The 22,347-nt window shown below is 47.4% G+C and overlaps 1 long non-coding RNA gene across 3 annotated transcripts in view; it reads left to right on the top strand.

Moving 5' to 3' along the window:
- LOC139035142 (uncharacterized) overlaps positions 1 to 20,329 on the top strand; it is a 29,213-nt gene extending 8,884 nt beyond the window's left edge. For all 3 annotated transcript variants that reach the window (XR_011487677.1, XR_011487678.1, XR_011487676.1), the window contains one exon: positions 18,292 to 20,329. This is a non-coding gene — a long non-coding RNA (uncharacterized lncRNA). The remainder of the gene's footprint in view (positions 1 to 18,291) is intronic.
- The last annotated feature ends 2,018 nt before the right edge of the window (positions 20,330 to 22,347 follow it).

Raw genomic sequence — 22,347 nt, 5'->3', positions numbered from 1 at the left:
CGCGTGCCTTTCGTGGTTCCTGTGTGCGACTGTGTGACTCTTTGTATGCCCGCCCAGAGTTGATTTTGCGAGTCTGTGCACCCCTGGCCAGCTCTACCACGCGGCTGCGCAAAGCGGGAAGCTGCAGACCCGCACCCCCCCCCCCCCATGTCTTTCCCCCCACCCCGAGAAGCTCGGGCCGAGCTTCCCCAGTTCCCAAGCTGTTTCCTTCTCTTCTTTTGCGGCCAGGCCTGGCCACAACGCCTGTAATTACGGAGAGGGGGAGGGGGGCCGGGACGCCGCGGCTAGTCCGGCGCTGACCCCTGCCGGGGAGGAGCCTGGGCTTGAGGGAGGGCTCGGGCGGGTCCCACCCCGCGTGGGGCTCAGACTGCTAGAGGCCCGACTCGTTTCGATTCGCTGCGCGTAGGATAAATATTTACCCCCGCGCGGATTAGGTATTTGGCCGGGTAACCCTACGGCCAGGTCCGGCCAGGCTTTGCACAAGGCCCCCACCCCCTCGCACACACCTGCCCCAGGCGACGTGCCCCGCCACGCGTTTATCCCAGGTGCAGCCGCCCCTCCCGCCGGGGCCGAAGTCTACCCGCCGGCCAGCCCAGGGCAGTGCAGCTCACGCGCGTTTTGCTCACTTGGGAGGACACCTGGGTGTCGTCCACCCACGTGTCCCCGCGAGATACCCCACCCCCCTGCTCTTGTCCCGTAGGCTCGAAGTCCCACGAGGGCAGGGGTTTTTGCTTCTTCACTGCTGTGTTGCCAGTGCCTGGCACAGCACCTAGCACACGTAGTAGGCAGTCAAGAAACATTTGTTGAGTAAGTGAAATCAGTATTCAGTGTTACTTCTGCAAGACGTACTGCTCTGAAAAGAAACCAGAAGGGTTAGAGAAGGAAGGGGTGATGGTGGTTCTTCAGAGAGGGTGGTCCACAACTGCCCCCTGGAGGAGACGGTTTGGGGCACATCCCCCCTCCCCAGCTTTTTTGACCGCCGGGGTTTCTGGGCGGGAACGTGTGGGGTCCCTGGGCTGCGCCGCTCAGACCGGGCAGGTTCGGGCTCGCTCGGCCCAGCCTGGCGGGGCCACGTCCGTTCCCGCCCTGCCTGCGTCTAGGACTGGAGCAACCCGGGGGAGAAGAGGTGGGGGAAATTCTGGGCACACGAACGGAACATGGAGCTCTCTTTCCCTAGGTTGGCACTGCCCCCAGCATTCTCTCTTAAGGCTTGGAGCTCATCACTCTTGTATCCCTGGGTTTGTGCGTACGGGGGTCTTTCATGCGAATTAATGGGGCGCCTCTAGATCTTGGCTGTTGTGATGAACACCGAGGATAAGGGTGCATTTAGGATAAAACCCCTGTCCTTGGTTAGTCCTTAGGCCAGTAGGGGAAACAGACAAGCCACCTTTTAGCAACAAACTTGCTAAGCGGAAAAGCCGAGATTGCAGAGCCACAATGCGCACTTGCGCTGCCTGGACACTCCGAGAGCCGATGCGACACCTGGTGGACTGGGAGGAGAGTTGCAGGCACTGAGCGATCCAGACCGAGACAGCAGAAGGGACTTCGGCTCGGAGACCGACCTGCAGACCAAGTTAGCCCGGTGCCCTCCCTCGTCGCAGCCCCCAGCCTGCCCAGGCGGGTCTAGTCTTGGTTCTTGCTTTGGGTTACCTCTCACCACAAAGTCGTGAGCCTGTGTTGGCTCTCAGCACCGCCACCCTCAGGCGAACATCTGGGCTCAGTGGCGGGAGCTGTCTGAGGTGTCTGTCTGTCTGCCCGCCTGTCTGGGAAATTCCCCTTATGAATCCTTTCTGGGAATTCCTCAAGGACAAGATTAACTCTCTGAGTGCCCTGGGGGAGGCCTGGCCTCTGGAGGGAGGTGCTGTCCACCTGTGGGGGCACCGTTGGCCTGGAGGTACCATTTCCAGTGTGGAACAGGCAGAGCTACTTGATTGCTACTCCCTTGCTGAGCGCCCTGTGGTTTGGGGTGGAGAAGGACAAAACCACAAGACCCTGGGGCACAGCTAACCTGGCCGAACCTCTAAGAGCATTACTGGGCAGTGGGGTGATGGGGAGGGTGCAGGGAAGGTGATCCTGAGCTTGAAGCAGCCTCTGCTCCACTCCCCACATCATTAAAAAAAGCAAAGTGTATGTTTCCCATTTTACTAGTGATATGTGTGTGTTTTTCAAAAGTTGAAAAAGAGAACCGGAGAGTAAGGGGAGCTACCGGCTACTGTGAATATCTTCAACCCTTCCCTGCCAGCCTTTAGTCTGTGAGTTTTTGTTTCTTTGTCTTTAGGTATTGTGTTAAATATGATTCACTTCTATTGTGTAATTCTTTTTCTGCCCTTTAACTTTATGACAGAGAATATTTTCGTGTATAACCTCTTTGTAAAAAGTATTTTTAACCACAGCATAGTGTTTCTTTGAATGGTTCAGAGATTGCTGTTGTAATGAGGCAGAGTAGAGATAAATAAACACATTCCCACTTTCAAGTACTCCTCAGCCACTGAGCAATTGAGTTGATTGTTTCCTAGAACTTGCAAATAACTCTGTGGTTAACTTTCTTTCAACAAGTTCTTATGGCACATCTGCTCTGGACCAGGCTCTGAATTGGGGCTGAATCCTTAGTGGAGGACAATAGGCGAGGGCCCTCCTCTACTGGAGCTTGCAGTTTCAGATGATACCTGGGCATATGATTATCTAGATTTTGGAGAATTTCATGGATATGTGTGTGTGCTATGTCGCTTCAGTTGTGTCTGACTCTATACAACCCTGTGGACTGCAGCCTTCCAGGCTCCTCTCTCCATGGGATTCTCCAGGCAAGAGTATCGGAGTGGGTTGCTGTGCCCGCCTCCAGGCCATCTTCCCAACCCAGGGATCGAACTCTTGGGAAATACTTTGGATATTACCAAATCAAAACCAGATTCTTTTGGCTACTAGTCTAGTTCTCTTAACTGAGGGCCAGAACCTAATGGATCTGTCTCTCCTCCACATCCAACTCAAAAGGGGCCAAACTCTGTGGGAGAAGATGGAATTCTCTCCTTGGGAGTCCCCTGCAGGGAAAAGGAGGTTGGGCAGGATGGGGAATGGGAGGGAGATTGGAGGAGTAGTGTTAAGGAAGATAGGACCATAATTTCTGCCTCGAAAGCAACAGGAAGTTGTTGTTTTTTTAATGCTGCCTCTTCCACCAAAAATTAATTAGTCACTTACATCAACTTCTGTACTGGGAAGTCCTGGGGGCTCTGAAACATATCCTTGTCCTAAAGGAATTTAATCTACTTGCAGATATATACTGAGAATATAAAATAAGGATTATAGTAGAGGTATAGATGGAACAACAGGCCGTGGGTTCACAGAGGAAGGATGTTTCTTTGAGGTCAGGAGTGCTTCACAAGGAAGGGGATATATATGTTTCTTCCTCTGCCTGCCTTTGAGTCTTTGCCAACCTGGCTGACTCTGGAGGAGATATTTGCAATGGGTTTTGAAAGATAAGTATGCATTCACATTTAGGGACAAGGGAACAAGAAGCACAAGTAGAGAGGTGAGAGTTGTGCAGTGAATACTCTGGTAAAGCTAAAATTACAGAACCGGTCTGGGGCAGTGTGGCAGGAGATGAAAGCAGAAAGTGGTTTGGGGCCATGTTGCCAAGGGCCTTAAATGCCATGCCCAGGCTCTTGAAATTATTCTGTAGTCCATAGATGCTTCCTTAGGTAGGAAACACAATCAGACTTGTATTTTAGGAAACTCACTGCAGGTAACAGAAGGGGGGTGGAAGACGAAGCCCAGAGGCAGGGGTGCTGGTTAGGCCTGAGCTGCGGGAGTGCCGTGGGAGTGAGGAGGGGCAGAGAGGGCAGAGCCAAAGACAGGGCCAGGTGAGCCACGGGCGGAGACTGGGAGGAGTCAGGTTTGGCCTGGGGGGTGGAAGGGCCGCTGACATACAGGACATGGAGGCCAGGGGCAGACCCAGGAGGGACAGATGAAGGGGAACGTTTTGGGCACTGTATCTTTAGGAGTGATTTCGGCTGCATAACAGAACACCCAACTTCTAGTGGTTTAAACAAGAGGTTTTGGGACTTCTCTGCAGGTCCAGTGGTTAGAATTTGGTGTTTTCACTGCCATGGCCCAGATTCGATCTCTGATCCGGAAACTAAGATTCCACAAGCTGCATGGTGTGGCCAAAAATAATAATAAAAAGACGGTTTATGTTTCCACCGCACCAAAGTCTTCTGATGTGGGTCAGCAGCTCAACCGTGTCATCAAAGACCCAATGTTCTCTGCCTCTGTGCTCTGCTCTCCTCATGCCTCTGGTTGCAGGATGACTATATTAGAGCTACATTCGAGCTATGGGAGCCACAGGATGAAGGGCTGGGAGCAAGAGAGTTTCTCCTCCTAAGGAGCTCTTTTTATCTGTTAAGAAAATCTGTCCTAGCAGGTTTCTAGACAACTTACTCTCAGGGGACAGAGCTGTGTCCATGACTACACCAGCATCTGTGAAGGAGAAGCGACTGTTCTGAAGGGCTGGGGCTGAGCCTGGGGCCCCCTGCCCCAAATGGAATCTGCTCTGTTCCCCAAAGAAACAGGGGTCTCGTTAGCCTGGGAACAGGGATGAGCCCTGAACAGTGCCTGCGCAGACATGTTGCATTTGAGGGGTCAGTGGAATTTCCAGAGGGAGGTGTTTAAGGGCAGCAATGGGGGATGGGAGCCAGGAATCCTTGCCCTGTGATTTTTTTTTTTTTTTTTTTTTTTTTTTTTGCCCTGTGATTTTAACTGGAAAGAAATTCTTCCTTCCCAGCTACTCAGCCTGGGTTCTCTAGGGTAGAAAAGCCAGGTGAGGGTGGGCAGGAAGACATTTACCCCCAATGCAGCTGATGATAAACCTCATTTCTATTCCTCTGCCCACCTATGCCTCCCTTCTCCCCAGTCTTTCACTATAACATAGTGTAAAAGCAGTTTAGACACTTCTATTTCAGAGGTATTACTCCCCACCCCCCAGAGGTATTATTTTTATGTAACTTTTTTTTTCTAATTATGGAAGAAATACATGATCAATGCAGAAAACTTGGAGAAGCACAAATGAAAAACAAAATCACTCATAGAAGTTAAATCTTAGGAGCAAGCACACTTCACAGTTCTTTTCCCCATGGCTCTGGAAATTTTTATAGTAAATATCTTTGAGAGGTTATAGTTTAATGCCCATGTGACGGCCAGCTCGGAACCCCTTACATTTGTGTAACATTTTACGATCTTCCAGTGTTTTCAGCTGTGTATTTTATCACATACTATTTCACCTTTATAGACTCCTACACATTTTGAGGTGGGCAAAGGCCATCACTGACTAGTTGAGGAAACTGAGGCTCGGAAAGATGATGGTATTCAGCATCCAGAGGGTAGGGGTAGCCTCTGTAGGGCTGGGGTTCACACCACCTTATTCCTTCCCTACACCTGTCCTGGGTATAAAGGAAAGCACCCTGGGCCCAAAGTGCTGACTTTGCTGTGGGCAAACGGAGGGGAGTGTGTATGGAGAAGGGAAAGGAAGAGGGTGCCTCGAGGGGGCAGCTCCTTCCCTCCCGAGAGCCCTCGAGAGAGACGGGAGAGGGAGGTGAGAGGGGAGGGGCCTGGTCAGGCTGACGAGATGAGTCTTCCAGGGCTGCAGCCAGCCCTGGCCTGTCCCTGCAGGCAGTAGATGTCCAGATAATGGCTCACTTTCTACTTCACCAAACATTTTTAGAGGTCAGGTGTTTGTTTATTAGGTACTCTGTTAGGCACTGCAGGGGCTTCCGAGGTAGCTCAGTGGTCAAGAACTCACCTGCCAATGCAGGAGACACTGAAGATGTGGGTTTGATGTCTCAGCCGGGAAGATCCCCTGGAGAAGGGAATGGCTAACCCTCCAGTATTCTTGCCTGGAGAATCCCATGGACAGAGGAGCTGGGTGGGCTACAGTCCATAGGGTGGCAAAGAGTCAGACACGACTGAGCGACTAAGCGCCGGGGCACTGTAGGGAAAGCTGGATAAGGCAACCTGTGAGCAGGAGAGAGAGCTGGGTCTGAGGCCTAGCTGTGGAAACTTGGAAAAGATGTTTGATGACACAGAGGCTCCATTGTTTTCATCTGTAAGATGGGGGCAAGACTACTTTTTTCCCCTGGATTTATTATTTGGATCAAAGAAAATAACAGCTGTGCTGGTGCTAAGCCTGGGGGACCAGACTGTCAGTAAGGACTGGTGTGTGTTTTTCTTTACCTGGGCTGACTGGGGAGAAATGTGCTGTGAAGAAATGGGGGTGAAGAAGGGGAGGCTTCAGGATCCAGGAAAGGCAAGAGGGGAGGAGTCTGAGGAACACAAATATTTGTTCTGCCAGGCAGTACTTGATAAATGCCCAAGGGACACAGCAGCCAAGAGCCCTGAGGTGCAGGGGGGCAGAGGTGAATGGGGGAAAAAATCCTTTTGAGGCTTCCCCAGGTAGAGATGATGGGCAAGGGCGTTCCATGCCCAGGGAGACATTACGGGCCTCTCTCCCCTGACCTGCAGGGGCAAGGGGAAGGAGATGGGGAGAGACTCTGTCCCCTTCCATGTTCTTTATTGCTCCCCCGGCTCCATCTGGTCGCCTCCCTCACTGACTGTGGGTCAGTCACTGCTGGGTCCTAGGGATCCTGAGCTGGGTCTTAAGGAGGTGTAGGGATTGATGAATGATGGGGGAAAGGCACACAGCATGGAAGGGTGACACAGCCTGGGGTTGGGCGCAGGGAAGGGGACGGGAACCACGCAGAGAGGAGGGGCAGGAGTGGGCAAATCGCGGGAATACAGGCGGAAGTGGTGAACACCTCAGGGTGTGCTCCTGGTGCCCTCTGACCCAGAGCCGTGTGGCTGATAAAGAGCTCCTCACGTGGGCGCGAGTCCCCGTGTTGGGGGGTGTCTGGACAGACATCCTGGAGGAGGCCCTTTGGCGGTGTGACTCACAGGGAAACTGTGTTTAACTGGACTGAGGACAACCCAGACTGGGCTGGAGCGGGCGAACCCAGTATGGCCTCAGAGACAAGTGGAGGGGGTTGTATTTCCTTGGGGAATCCACCCTCGCCTGAGGGAAGGCAGAGAGAGAGGGGAGGTTAGGAGACCTGAGAGTGGATAGTGGGCAGGTTGCCCTGGGAGTAATAACATCAGCTCGCGTTTATGAACATGTTTTCCATCCCAGGCTCATTGGAAGCACTTTGTGTACATTAAACCCTTACACCTCACAATCCTCATAAGAGATCAGGAGTATTATCATCCCTTCACTTTACAAATGAGCAAAGTGAAAGCACAGAGAAGTTCATCACTTCCCCAAGGTCACACAGCTAGTGAGTGGTGAAGCCAGAATCTGAAACAAGGCAGTCAGGCCGGTGAGTCCTGATTTAACCACTGCACCGTACCATCCCACTGTTTCTAGAGAGAGGCCACTAGTGCAGCCCACTGGGGGCACAGAGAGAGGCAGGGCCATTCTGGAAATTCTCTCTACACGACATAGCAGCTGTTTGGAGGCGGCAGAAAGACAGAGTTGTTAGTTCAGCATGTGGAGCCCAGGTGGAAGGCAGGGCCATGAAAGCCTCCAGATAAAATCCTTGCTCTCCCAGTCTTTTCTGTTAGAGCTCGGTCAATCAGGTGCTTCAACCCAGGGCTCTTGCTTTGTATAAAGGAAGGACCCAGAGATGTGAGGAGTTAGAATTCATTTCTTCTTAGGCCCTTCCTTTGATCCTGGCTGCAGTTCTCTACGCTGGGCTGCCCCATGTACCTTGATCCCTGCCCATCTCCCAAGGTAGGTTCCAGCCTTTCTGTCCATTGTGTGAACTACTGGAATTCCTTCCAATAAATCATTTTTTTCTGCTCTAAGTACAGTCAGTTTCTGTCACTGGCAAGCCAGAACCTGGATGGGTACAGAGTGAGTTGCTGATGATAACAAGGTATAAAGCCTGGGAGACTAGAAGGGTCATTTGCAGATGTGTGCTTTGGGGGAATTTCTGTTTCAGGAGGTTGAGTTTAAAGTGCTTGGAAAAGCCTGGAGAATGGGTTGAGAAGAAGTTTCTTACTAGGGACTGAGCCTGAGGACAGTGCTTTGAGCTAGAAGTGTGGTGATGAAGCAGAGAATTAGGGTTTGAAGCCCTGGAATTGATGTGAGAGAGAGGGGGGAGCTGACTTGAACAGTGCCTGCAGGGAGCCAGGCAGGAATCATGAAAGAGTGAGGGAGCCCAGGTGTATTTGTCAGGAAGGCCAAATGCAGGCTTCAGGTGAGCATCCCATCACTGTAGTCATCCCCAAAGAAGGAGAACGTCTTTAATGTTTCAATAAGAGCCCAAGTCAAGAACTCACATTGTCTTCCTTGGGTCACATTCCCACCCCTGGACCAATCCCTGTGGCTGGGGGCTGCTGTGCTGGGACAGGCCCGGACAGGCTCGAGACACTGGCTGGCTAACAGACCTGGGAGGTGGACTGAGGATGAAGTGGGGGGTCCCACAGGAAAACTGGGCTTCTGTTCCCAGAAGGGGAAATGGAAGCGGGGCAAACACACAGGCAGATGTCCTCAAGAGGAGCTGGGTGGCCTGAGAGGTTTTCAGAATGGAGGGAAGGATCTTTTTTTTCGTTGGAGAAATCTGGGCCCAGTTATAGATAAAGAGAAGAAAACTACTGGAGAGGGCCTGGAAATACATTGTGGAAACTGAAGAAGCAGGCCCAAGGAAGGATGTGTGGGGATGGGGTTCAGGAGGGAGGGTAGGAGTTCGTCTTGGCCAAAGGAGGAACAGCTATTTGTGAGTGGAGGCAGGTAGGGAGATGACAGTGGGAAGAGGCTGAGAAGTATTGGAAGGAAGTCGTGAGATCCTGTCCCCAGGCCTCACCTAGGCTAAGAGTTTGGGCTTTGGAGGCTGATTATAGAGATTCAAATTCTAACTCTGACACTTAGTAGGATGTGACCCTGGTGCCTCAGTTTCCTCTTTTAATTCAATGAGGATGATAACAGGGCCCACCCAAAGAATCACGGAGAGGATTAAATGAGATAATGTATGCAAAGTACTGAGAAAAGCTGGTGTGTCTGGCATATGGAAAAACCTCAGGATTAGCTATTATGATGGTAATTATTATGATTTTTATTACAGAGGGCTCAGGGTGACAGTAATGAATTCCAACACAACTGGCTCTGGCTCCTACCTGCCGACATAGGACCTCCAGCCCCCTGCCAAGTCCCCCTGAAACATCGCTGATGGTCCCCACGGGGCGTTGCACGTGGGCTCATCATCGTGTCTGTGCGCGCTGCGCTGCAGATGTTCTGTTGCATGCAGGGTTTTTCTGCTGGTAGGGTGTGGGGTGGCAGGCATCTCCCTCTCCTCTCCGGTGTCACCTCCGTCAGGGGATGGGGACGGTCCCTGAGAAAGGCCGCTGGCGTTTCCACATGATGTCATTTGGTGAGTCAGTTCTTCAGTTTCCATTCTGCAACTGCTTCTGTCTATGAGGCCTGACAGGCTTACCTAGGGCTGGGCTGAGGATGGTTGGCATATTCGCCACCTTGCCATATGCCTCTCTGAGGACAACAGCTTTGCCATGGAGCCTTTGGGGAGCTTGTTCAGCCCCTCCAGCAAGGGCCCTCCTGTGAGGTGCTCTCTCCCGGCTGCTTGGTGATTGCCAGCCCCAGTGCACACACAAGGCTCTTGGTGACTGACCTGCTGCAGCCCCTCCTGCCACAGCAGCCCGGCCCAGCCCCTCAGCAGAAAGCTCAGGCAAAGAGATCTGCCCCAGGCCAGGGCAGCCAAGGATAATGGTGAGGGGGCTAAGGAGGCAGCTGTCAATCCCCAGCACCAGGCAGAGCTGGGCCCCTGGCAAGGCAGGTGGGGGGTAGGCCCTCTCTCCAATTCTGTGCTCAGCTTAGTCGCCAAAGGCCTGGAATCAGCCCCAAGGCACCAAACGCCCTTTGTTGTTGTTGTTCAGTCACTAATTGTCTGTGACAGAAGCACACCAGGCTTCCCTGTCCAACACTATCTTCCTTATCAAAGGCCCTTATCAAACCCAGTTATCTGTCTTCTGCCCCCACCCTTCTACTAGGCAAAGACCAGACCTCCTCCTCCCCCCACCTAGTCTCTATCTCTTCCCACACTCCTGTTTTAAACAGAACTCTCTCCTCCTTGTCCTTCCAAAAAAGAAAAAGAAAAAAAAAAATCCCCATGTGTCATTAGATGCACCTGGATCCTCTGTAGAATTGGAGAAGGGAAGGGTGCTGGGAGGGAGGCAGTGTCTGACACCACCCAGTCAATGACAATGCCCCTTGGGAAAATGTTAACTTTCAGCTCAGTTTAGTTGCTCTTTGCGACCCCATGGACTGCAGCATGCCAGGCTTCCCTGTCCATCACCAGCTCCTGGAGCTTGCTCAAACTCATGTCCATCGAGTTAGTGATGCCATCCAACCATCTCATGCTCTGACATCCCCTTCTCCTCCTGCCTTCAATCTTTCCTAGCATCAGGATCTTTTCCAATGAATCAAGGTCTTTTCTAATTGACTTTAGAACCAGCGAGTAATCTACAGGGACAGAAAACAGCTCAGTGGTTTCCTGGGATGGGTATTAGGGGCGGGGCTGGGGATACTGACTGGAAGAGAGGCATGAAGGAACTCTCTTGGGAGATAGAAATGTTCTTTATCTTGACTGGGTGGTGATTACAGGGGTGTACATTTGTTGAGAAAGTCAATCATATGACTATTATTGTGTGCAAATTATATTTCTCTAAAGGTGATTAAAAGGGCTTCTCTGCTGGCTCAGTGGTAGAGAATCCACTTGCCAGTGCAGGGGATGTTGGTTTGATCCCTGGGTTGGGAACATCCCCTGGGGAAGGAAATGGCAACCCACTTCCATATTCTTGCTGGGGTAATCCCATGGACAGAGGAACCTGGCAGGCTACAGTCCATGGGGTCGCAGAGAGTCAGACATGATTGAGTGACTGAAGAATGACAACAACAAGGGTGATTTAAAAATACAAGAAATAACAGCCAAGTTAACTGGAGACTCTGGTTTGTGAACCAGTGAGAGGGACAGTGCATGAAGCAGCCAAGGGGGCTTCCTGATGGTTAAAGACACTGGGCCAGAAGCTGGGGGGCTGAGCGGGGTCCGTCTCAGCCAGCATCCTCCAGGTGCCCCAGTCCCTGCAAAGGTCCTTTCCTTTGTCCACAGCCACCCTCATTCCAGAACTGTCCAACTCATGGTAGGAAACTATATCCTTGAGAAGTTTCCTCATAAGTCTACCCCAGGAGCCTGACAAATAGTTTTGTCCCGGGATGCTTGTGTGGCTCATGTCCTGAACAAGGAACGCTGCTTCTGTCCCATCGGCTACTGGGAGTGCCTATAAAATAAACACGACTGAAAAAGCCAGTGTTCACAGAAGACACAGATGAAATAAAAAAAAAAAGAAAAATCAAAATAAACAAAACCCCCTACACCCACCCTGCGCCTCACATAGAACAAGCAAGATCCCCGAGCTGGGTGGGATGTAGAGCAGGCCTGTTTGGGGTGATATTTATACAAGGGGCTTGGTTCCTCCCTCGGGCGAGTAAAGCAAGTTGTAAAATTTGAAGGCCCATTTTAAAATTGTTTAAAATCCTCCAAATGTGTTTCCTGTCTGGCACTGTGTATGGGGACTTGGTAATATGTGTGCCTGTGTGGCCTGGAGTATGTGTTAACGAGGGAGTTTAGAGGTAGTGATGCCGAGGAGCCAACGAGAATCAGGGGCAAGAAAGGAGTCTGTTGTTGGCCAGGGTATGTGTTCCTCGCCATGGAATGTGTGTAAAGGGCCCGGGGACCCGGGAGGGTGGTTTAGTCTGGGAAATTAGCATCTTTTTAAAAAACCACCCTGCTTGTACATCATTAATTAAAGGCCTATAGGGGTAATCATGCAGGTATGTGATTTTTTTACTTTTGACGCGAGTAGGTATGATGATATTTGACAACATAGAATAATTAGAATGTCGCCATACATATTTTGATCAATTAGATGACGATCAGTCCTCCTGCACACCATGGCCTTCTACCTTTGCTTAAGCTGTTCCCGCTGCCTGGATGCCTTCACCAGCTGTCAGAGTCCTAGTCATCCTTCCCAGCTGGCTCCGTACCACCTCCCCACAGTGTGAATTAATCACTCCCTCTTCTAGGCCCCCATGACATTTTGTCTTTTACAATGTTTACTTCGTTCCTTCCTTTCTGAAATTTAGCTGAATATGTGTCCGTTCCCTGTCACACATCCTTGGAGGGCCAGAACTGACTTGGCTCTCAGAGTCTTCCTTGCAGTCTGTGCCCAGAGTGGGCTCTCGGATAATGTTTGCGGAATTAAGCTGCATTTTTTTTTTTTTAAAGAAGATTACTTTGCAGCAGATAAAGACCCTGCATTGGCACAGAACTAATTGGGTAAAAGCCATCACACTTTAGGATATCTTTATTTCATACTCTTTGAACTTTGCCTCATTTAGAGTGTTGCTGTAATTACACTGCATATAGAATCAGTGGAATTCAAAATCTGATTTGAAGAAAATGTGGTATTAGGTTATTGTAGTTCTGATATATAACGTTTATCTTCTTAGGGATTCAGTCCTTTGTTTTGGGATAGCTTTTGTGGGAGGGCAACATGACCTGTGGTAAATTTGTCTTTATAATGAAATTTCCTGGCATCTGATTGATGAAGGATGGTGACACTCTGGCAACTGGGCACCGTTCCCTGCTGTGGTTTCTGGGATGGATAACATGGAACTCAAAACTGAGAATGGAAAAAACACGTGATTCGTATAAATAATTGAAAGGCACCCCAAATGTATCCTGGTTAAATAGAAATGTTAAAGGGCGGGGCAGTCTATAAGCCTAGCTGCTGTATTCAGCTCTCAAAAAAAAAAAAATTACAAAAAACAAAAATTGAAGGTTCCTGAGTGTTCAGAAGTGAGGCTGTGTTGGAACAGAGCTGGAACAGATGCGTGGGGTGGGCTCTCTCATGAAGGTGGGTATTCACGCTTTTTTCCTTTGCTTCCTGGCTGCCCCCTGGGAGGATGTGGTGCTTGCAAAGAGACAGGTGCTTAGGAGCCAGGCAGATGGGGTGGGGATTTAAGGGGTCTCAAATCTCAGTTCTTGAGTCTTGAGTCTCTGTTCCCTCATCTGCAGCCGTAATAGAATCTGCCTGCAATGCAGGAGACCTGGGTTCGATCCCTGAGTCAGGAAGATCCCCTGGAGGAGGGAATGGCTACCCACTCCAGTATTCTTTCCTGGAGAATTCCGTGGAGAGAGGTGGGCAACAGTCCATGGGGTCGCAAAGAGTCAGACATGACCAAGTGACTAACACTTTCACTTTCTTTACAAGAGTTTGGGATACTCCTGTAAATTGCTCAGCACAGCACCTGACAGATGTAAATATATGTGTGGCAGTTCTTCCACTTATCTTGTGGGGGATCCCCCATCTTCTTCTTCCAGCCCATCTATGCTACCTTTTCTTCCAGATTAGGTTTATCAGATTTAGCAAATAAAAACGGGGCATGCCCAATTAAATTGGAATTTCAGATAAACGATGAAGAATATTTTAGTATAAGTATGTCCTGTGTAATACTGGGGACATACATACACTCAGAAAGTATTCATTGCTTATCTGAAATTCCAGTTCAACTGGGGGTTCTGTAGTTTATCTGACTTCTCTATGTCAGGTTGCAATTTCCTTTGCAAAGTCTCCCAGGTCAACTTAGAAAGCCCCACCCTTTGAACTCCTGTAAACTTTCATGACTTTGATGTTTGTTTGACATCTGGGAAACAGTACCACTTTTACTTATTATCAGTAATAATAGTGACCTCTTGCTGAGCATCTATGTCAGGCATGTAGGGTTACACAATCTGCCAGATTAGACCTCACACTAACCTTGCATGGCTGGAATTAGCATCATCGAGAGGCCCAAGGAGCATGAATACCATTCAGCTGGTGCACAGTGGCATCATGCTTTCAGTCCATGTGGGCAGGAATGAAGCCATGCCCACGCTGCTGCTCCCCAGGTTTCTGCCAATGCCTGGCCCACAGCGGAAGCTGCCTACATTTATTGTTATGGATGATGGTGCTCCAAAGGAGCTCCAAATCAGAATTGATTTGGGGCTGGACTCTTCTGCAAGTCCAGTGGTTAAGACTCCATGTTTCCTTCCACTGGAGAGGGTGTGGGTTCGATCCCTGCTTGGGGAACTAAGATTTCCAAGAGCCACGCCAAAAAAAAGGTCCTAAACAACATCAAGATAGAGACATGGATTTTCAGACAAGATCAAGGGAGTTTCTAGGCTTCTAGAAACGTCTAAAGTGCTGTTTGCTTTAGTGTGTGGATAGCTTAGCATTGTTCGTTCCAATACTGTGAAACTTGTCACCAAGCAGAGTCCTCTCTGACACCACCTGCCGTAGACCATGGTATAGGATGCGTAGTGTCTACACAGCATGTGGCAGAGACCTGGGGCTGGCCAGGACCAAGGGCACCCATACTCCTCTGGGATTTTTGTTTTTGGTTTAAGCTCAGGAAGCAACTTATAGGAAGCTATGGTCCTTTTTGCAAAGATGTTAGGCATAACAAAGCAGCTATTTCCAATATCCAATCTCCACGGGTGTTCTTCATCCAGACGCAGAGAATCTGGGAGTAGGGGTGAGGGTAGATAGATTTATGATCACCAAATGGAAATGCAGCTCTTTTGTGGTTTGGACCTCAATTATCATATTAATGTTACTTCCTTGCTTGTGCTCCGAAGTTAGACAAATGCATCATGGTCAAGCACATTTTGTTCCCAGGGTAGAAAGAAGTGACTGATGAGCGTGAATGGTTATAGCTGTGAATACATCTGAGCAAGGGGGTGGACCTTCACCTTCATAGGCTGGCTGCTTCTTTCTTCTTATTCCCCTTTTGTCTATTTTTATTCCCATTCTAACATATGTATTCTAGGGAGCTGCTTTTTTATATATATAATTTTTTAACACCAAAAATATTTTGTATTGGGGTATAGCTGATTAACAATGTTGTGACAGTTTCAAGTGAACAGTGAAGGGACTCAGTGATACACATACATGTATCCATTCTCCCCCAAACTCTCCTCCCATCCAGGCTGGCACATGACATTGAACAGAGTTCCATGTTGGGGAACTGTCTTATAAGGGGATGGGAGAGTGAAGGTACCAAATCTTTCCTCACGATTACCAAAGAGTAGGTATCATCTCCATACTGGAGTGGGAAGAAAGTGAAAGTGTTTGCTCAGTCGAGTCTTTGCCACCCCATGGACTGTAGCCCACCAGGCTCTTCTGTCCATGGAATTCTCCAGGCAAGAATACTACAGTGGGTTGCCATTCCCTTCTCCGAGGGATCTTCCTGACCAGGGATCGAACCCGGGTCTCCTGTATTGCAACCAGATTCTTTACCGTCTGAGCCAGCAGGGTGGGGATGGAGGAGGTTAACAGCCTTCCCAGTCTGGCAAATCTGTAGATGGTGGAGCTGGGACTGGGACTCAGTCTGTCTGACCTTGAATCCTCAGCTTTTCCTGTAGTGATGCACAAATTCCATCCTTCAAAAAGACTTGGGGAGACATGAGGGGTTAATCACACATGTCTATTTCTTAAAACCATACTAGAATGACTATGAATCATTATATAATAATAATAACGTGGGTCCTCCAAGTATGAGAGGTTTAGCACATTTTGGAAGATGAGCAGCATGTGAAGGAGTGGGAACTGATTTTTTGAGAAATGAAAAATGTTCTAAGGTGGGTGCCTGCAGAGTGAACTCTTGCCAAAGGGTTTTGGAAGAGTATGGCATCTCTCAAGGCACAGTCTGACCCAGGGCTGGTAATGGAGATGGGTTTAGGGAAGGGGGCCCTAGGGCAGTTGGGCACCCAGCTCTTTTCTGCATCCTTAGAAGTGAAACAACTCTACCTCTGCAAGCTGTACCCATAGACCACCAGGGAATCCCTACTCACACCTTTATATCTAACCCATATCTCACCTTAATCATCACACTTGCAGATCTACTGCTTATGTGACATCTCCATCAGGACATCTGACTGGCATCCCATACTCTTGGGATGGCCAAAACACACTCTCGATTTCTACCCCCAAACCCATTCCTCACCTAGCAACTCCTTCCTCAGCAATGGCACCACCTAATAGCCAAAACCAAAACAAAGTGCAACAGGAGTTGTCTTTGACTGTCCTCTCTCTCATCCAGTCCTCATCGACTCTTGTCAGGTCTGTCTTCCAGAATCTGACCTCAACCACTTGGGCAGGGCCACCATCACCTCTCACTTGGATCTAGGTAACAGCCTCCCCTCTGGGCTCCCAGCTTCCACTCTCACTCCTGTAATCCTGTTCTGTACGTGACCTCCAAGAGATCCTTTTCAATGTAAATTTTATCCTGGGCTCCCCTGGCCAAACCCTCCTGTGGCCCCCAGTTACACAGTACAATTCAGATTCTCACTGTGGTCTATCCACCTCTTCATTGTCTGGCCCCTGGCTCCCTCCTCCGTCTTATCTCAAACTGTTTTCCTCCTCACTCATCATTGTCCAGCCACACTGGCTTTCCTGATGCTCTTTGACCTCCTTAACTATACTGTTGCCTCAGAGAATTTGTACTTTGAATGTCAGGCTGGAAAACTTTTCCCCAAGATATACACTTAGTCAGTCATGTTGCCTCCATTGAGATGTCTTTTATGATAACAAGCCTCCATGAGCTAGAAAGGTCACGTACATGCACTCCTACTCATCTCCATCCTCTTATTTTGCTTTATTTTTCTACATAGCACCTGTCATTATTTGACATTTATATACACACATATATGTATTCATATTTAAAACAGGCTTAATATATTTATTGCATATATATATATATATATATATATATATATATGGATCTTCCCTGGATTGGGAAGATCCGCTGGAGAAGGAAATAGCAACTCAACTCCAGTATTCATGCCTGGGAAATCCCATGGACAGAGGAGCCTGGCGGACTACAGTTCATGGTGTCACAAAGAGTCAGACATGACTTAGCGACTGAGGCAGCATGTATATATTTATATATATATATTATTTTCTGTTTATGTTTCTTCTCAGTAGATCTTCAGTTTCATGAGTCAAGGACTCTTTCCCCTACTACAGGGAACATTGCTGGAAAGATAGGATTTGAAAAAATAATCTAGCCTTAGGAACACTAGGCAAAAATAGGTAAAAGGAGCACATGAATAAAAATAATCTGTGTACCACATGAATAAAAATAATCTGTGTACTGAATGATGCAACCCCTTGCCTCTTTCCGTACCTGCTTCCTGAAAGCTAAGGTTGCACTCCCAGAAACAAAATTAGAGCATTCTTTTCTGGAAAAACTCCCAGAGAATGGTCCCAAAGAAAAGGCTAACCTTTAGGAAAAGATAAGAAAGCCTCTACTTAGGGTTGTTAGTCACTCAGTTGTGTCTGACTCTTCGTGACCCCATGAACTGTAGCCCGCCAGGCTCCTCTGTTCATAGGATTTCCCAGGCAAGAATACTGGAGCGGCTTGCCATTCTCTTCTTCAGAGGATTTTCCTGACCCAGAGATCGAACCGAGTCTCCTGCACTGCAGGCAGATTCTTTACCATCTGAACCACCAGGGAAGCTCTAGATGTCCTTCTTTCCCTCCCCCTTTGCTTCTGCCCTTCACTCCTTCCATTTTCCCCTCTCTTTCTTCCTTCTACAAATATTTGTTGAGCATCTACTAGGTGCCAGACAATCTTCTAGGTGCTCTATCTGTAAACAAAGCTAGTATAGACTGTCAACTACAAATTGGCCCTTGCCATGGGCACTTGCCATCTCCCTCTACAAGGAGTAAATCATGTACTGCTGCAGCCGCTGACCTTCAACACCTGCTGAAAGGAGTTCAGGGTGGAGCGCAGAAATGAGGCACTCTGCTGTTGTGGGTGGTGGTGGGGGAGGGGGGACTGGCAAGACAGGTCTTCAGATAGTTTGATATTTTCAGGAGCCAGTTTTATGAGCCCAGTTCTGGTATCTCCCCATATCTAGAAAATCACTAAAATCCTTCATGATGATGACTGTTCCTCGTGACTAGAAAAAGCTTCACAAGACTAGTAGAAACCTTCTGGAAAAATACGTGCTTGATTCCATGTACTCTCCCTTCACCAAAAGCACATATATACTGATTTTTCCCCTCCGCTGCCTCTTTGGAGAAGTTTCTAAGGGCTAATCCGAGGTGCTATCCAGGCTGCAGTCCTCATTTTGTCCCAAATAAAAGTTATCTCACAACACTCACATTGTGCTTTTTTTTTTTTTTTTTTTTTAGGTCAACAAGATCTTTGCCTTGAAGATCTAGTATTCTGTTGGGGTACAATCAGGACCCAGCTAGTACATACAGTTACCCAACAGATTTATTTTGTGCCTCATGCTGAAGTATGAATGGATATCCAAGGATCAGCAGACATTTGAGGAGAGACCTGATGGGAAATAGAGAAAAAGCACATGTTGTTGTTCAGTTGCTTAGTTGTGTAAGACTCTTTGTGACCCCATGGACTACAGCATGCCAGGCTTCCCTGTCCTTCACCATCTCCCAGAGCTTGTTCAAACTCATGTCCATTGAGTCGGTGATGCCATCCAACCATCTCGTCCTCTGTGGTCCCCTTCTTGTCCTGCCTTCAATCTTTCCCAGCATCAGGGTCTTCTCCAATGAGTCGGCTCTTCGCATCAGGTGGTCAAAGTATTGGAGCTTCAGCTTCAGCATCAGTACTTCCAATGAATATTCAGGACTGATTTCCTTTACGATTGACTGGTTTGATCTCTTTGCTGTCCAAGAGACTCTCAAGAGTCTTCTCCAACACCACAGTTCAAAAACATTAATTCTAAAAACAAAGAACATCAATTCTTTGGCGCTCAACCTTCTTTATGGTTCAACTCTCACATCCATACATGACTACTGGAAAAACCATAGCTTTGACTGGATGGATAGTATGAAAGGATAGCCAAGGGTCAGCAGGCATTTGAAGAGGGATCCAATGGGAAAAAGAAAGCGGTAAAGCACATAGAGAAAAAGAAATCACAAAGAAAATAAGAAATCTTTCAAAAATGGTAACTAATATTTTTTGAGAAGAGTCATGAAATAACAAGATTATATTAAAAAGCAATTAGAAATTTAATCAGAAATTAGATATAAATTAGTGAAAACAATTAACCAAAGGAATGGAAAGTCTAGTTGAGGAAATCTCTTAAGAAAGCAGAAGAAAACAAGGCATTGGGCAGTAGGGGAGGAAATATAAAAATTAGGACGACAGGAGAATAATGTATCCAACTAATAAGAGAAAGGAGATGGGAGGAAGCTATCAAAGAAATAATGGGGACTTCCCAGGTGGAGCTAGTGGTAAAGAATCTGCCTGCCAATGCAGGAGACCCAAGAGACATAGGTTCTATCCCTGGGTCAGGAAGATCCTCTAGAGTAGAAAATGTCAACTTGCTTCAGTATTCTTGCCTGGAAAATTCCATGGACAGAGGAGCCTGATGGGCTAGAGTCCATGGGGCCGTAGACAGTCAGATGCGACTGAGCACATTCTATCAAAGAAATAATACTAGAAACTTTATAAGAACCAAAATTTTAGAAAACTGAAAGCGTTAATCTCTCAGTCACGTGGGACTCTGCGACCACATGGACGGTAGCCCGCCAGGCTCCTCTGTCCATGGGATTCTCCAGGCAAGAATACTGGAGTGGGTTGCCATGCCCTCCTCCAGGGGATCTTCCTGACCCAGGGATTGAACTGCATTGCAGGCAGATTCTTTACCATCAGGGAAGCCTCAAAATTTTAGAGGGAGAGTGATAAAAAGATTTGCATTCACACAAAGGATCAGGAATTAGTCTTAGATTTCTCGTAGCAATGCTAGAAACTAGGAGACCTTGATATCCTAAGGGAAAATGTTTCCCTAAGATTCTACTCCAGGCAAACTAGCAATTAAGGATGGGATTAGGATAACAAGCACTTCAAGACACTTAAACACATAAAGCAAAACAAATGTTTCTCAGGAAGTTCTTGGAAATATGTCCACAAAGAAGTAAACAGAACAGGACTTAGGATCCAGGAAACAGGGCTCTAACACAGGAAAAGGGGGAAGGGAATTCCCAGACTGTCAGTGAAGGTAAGCTCCAAGGTGTAGCTGTGAAGCAGAACCAAGGGCCAGCCAACCCAGATTAGAGGAGGAGAGGGAAGGACTCCAGAAGGCAGCCTCCAAGAAAAAGGGTGCTGCCAAGCTAGCAGGCGAGTTTGACCACATTGAGAGGAAGAGGGGTTGGGGATAAGTGAGTAATCAGAAAAAGAAAATAAAAATTACCCCCCAGACAATATTTTAAATTTATGTTCATTTTTTAACAAGTCGCACATTCACATGGAGGAAAAATCAAAATGATATAAAAAGCAAAATAAATGGGCTTCTCTGGTGGCACAGGCAGATAAGAATCTGCTTGCCAACGCAGAAGACCTGGGTTCAATCCCTAATCAGGGAAGATCCCACATGACACAGAGAAGGTAAGTCCGTTTGCCACGACTACTAAGCCTATGTTCTAGAGCCCAGGAGCCACGAGTGTTGAGCCCGTGTGCCGCAGCTAGTGAAGCCTGTGTGCCTGAGAGCCCATCCTCTGCAACAAGAGAAGCCACTGCTGTGAGAAGCCCTTGCATTGCAACTAGAGAAAAGCCCTCCCATCAATGAGGTACCAGCACAGCCAAAAAAGAAAAGCAAAATAAGTGACTTTATGCACATGGTTTCCTCCCAAATAAGCAACCGTATTACATTAACTTCTCACAGATGCTTCCGATTTTTTTTTTTTAACTATGGTAAAAAAACACATGAAGAATCTGCCTGCAGTGCAAGAGACACAGAAGATGTGGGTTCAATCCCTGGGTCAGGAAGATTCCCTGGAGAAGGAAATGGTAACCCACTCCAGTATTCTTGCCTGGAAAACTCCATGGGCAGAGGAGCCTGGCAGGCTATATAGCCCATGGGGCGGCAGAGACACAACTGAGTGACTGAGCATGTACACACACAAAAAAATTATTATCATAATCATTTTCAAGTGTACAGTTCAGTATGTTAATTATATTCATATTAAGTTCCAGTATTTTTTTAAATAAGGTAGGTGTCAATATGAATAGACTCTTACTTTAATTTTTTTGGGTGCAGCGTGGCATGTTGGATATTAATTTCATGAACCTGCGCTCCCTGCGTTGGAAGGTGGAGTTTTAACTACTAGACACTGGGGAAGTCCTGATACTATCTTATTTTTTAAAATACTCTAAAAAAAAAATACTCTATATACATTGTTCTACATTTTGCTATTTTCATTTTCCACTATATCCTGGAGATCTTTCTGTGGAAAGCTTCCTCATTCTTTTGTCAAGTGGCTTAGTGTTCCATTGTGTGGGTTTACAGTAGTTTATTTGACCAGCTCTCTTTAGAAAGACACTTGTTTTTTTTCTACTACTTTACTGTTGTAAATAAATGCCACAATGAATAACTATATACATACATCGTTTCAAGTGTGTGCTGCTATAGCTGCAGGACAAATTCCCTGAAGTGGGACTGCTGGGTGAAAGGGTAAATGCATTTGTAATTTTGCTTGATATCTCTAAATCCCGCTCCATGTGAGTTGTGCCGTTTTGCCTTCCCACTGGCAATATATGAAAATGCCTGTTCCCTGAAGCCTCATTCACAGACTGTGTTGTAAACTCTTGGATTTTTGCCAAGCTGATAAATGAGAAATGCTATCTCAATGTAGTTTTAATTTTCATTTATCTTATGTGTGAGATTGAGCATCTTTTTAATAATTTAAGAGCCATTTGCATTTCTTTTCTGTGAAATATTTATGTTCTTTGGCCATTTCTCTACTGGGTTGTTGGTCTTTCCAGATAATTATTAACTACAAAGAAAATAAAAAGTTTTTGAAGAAATAAGAATGGACCATAGTATATTACTTGGCTCAATTGTGACTAATTACTACAGTTTCATAATTATCTAAATATCTAGCATCTATCTAAATGCTAAATATTGAATTAACTTTAAGTTTGGATTTAATGATATTGGGAAAGTAGCAGCAACGTGCATGTGTTTGTGCGCTGAGGGTAAGACAGAGAGAAATAAATCTCACCTTCCAGAGGAGAAAGTCATAGAGAAAGACTTAAAGAAAAAAGAAAGAGCAAACAGCAGTACTAGTTAAATCAGATTGTTTGGAAATATGAAGGTAAATATCAGAGAAAGCAACTAGAAATTTTGAGGGTGTTTGCCTCTGGGAATAGGGACTGGGAATTAGGGAGGAGTGTGACAGGGGCTATTGTCTTTCAACAAAGTTATTTAGTCCTGTTTGACT

This window comes from Odocoileus virginianus, chromosome 5, assembly GCF_023699985.2.
Source record: "Odocoileus virginianus isolate 20LAN1187 ecotype Illinois chromosome 5, Ovbor_1.2, whole genome shotgun sequence".
NCBI lineage: Eukaryota > Metazoa > Chordata > Mammalia > Artiodactyla > Cervidae > Odocoileus > Odocoileus virginianus.
This window is presented reverse-complemented; position numbering and strand designations above follow the sequence as displayed.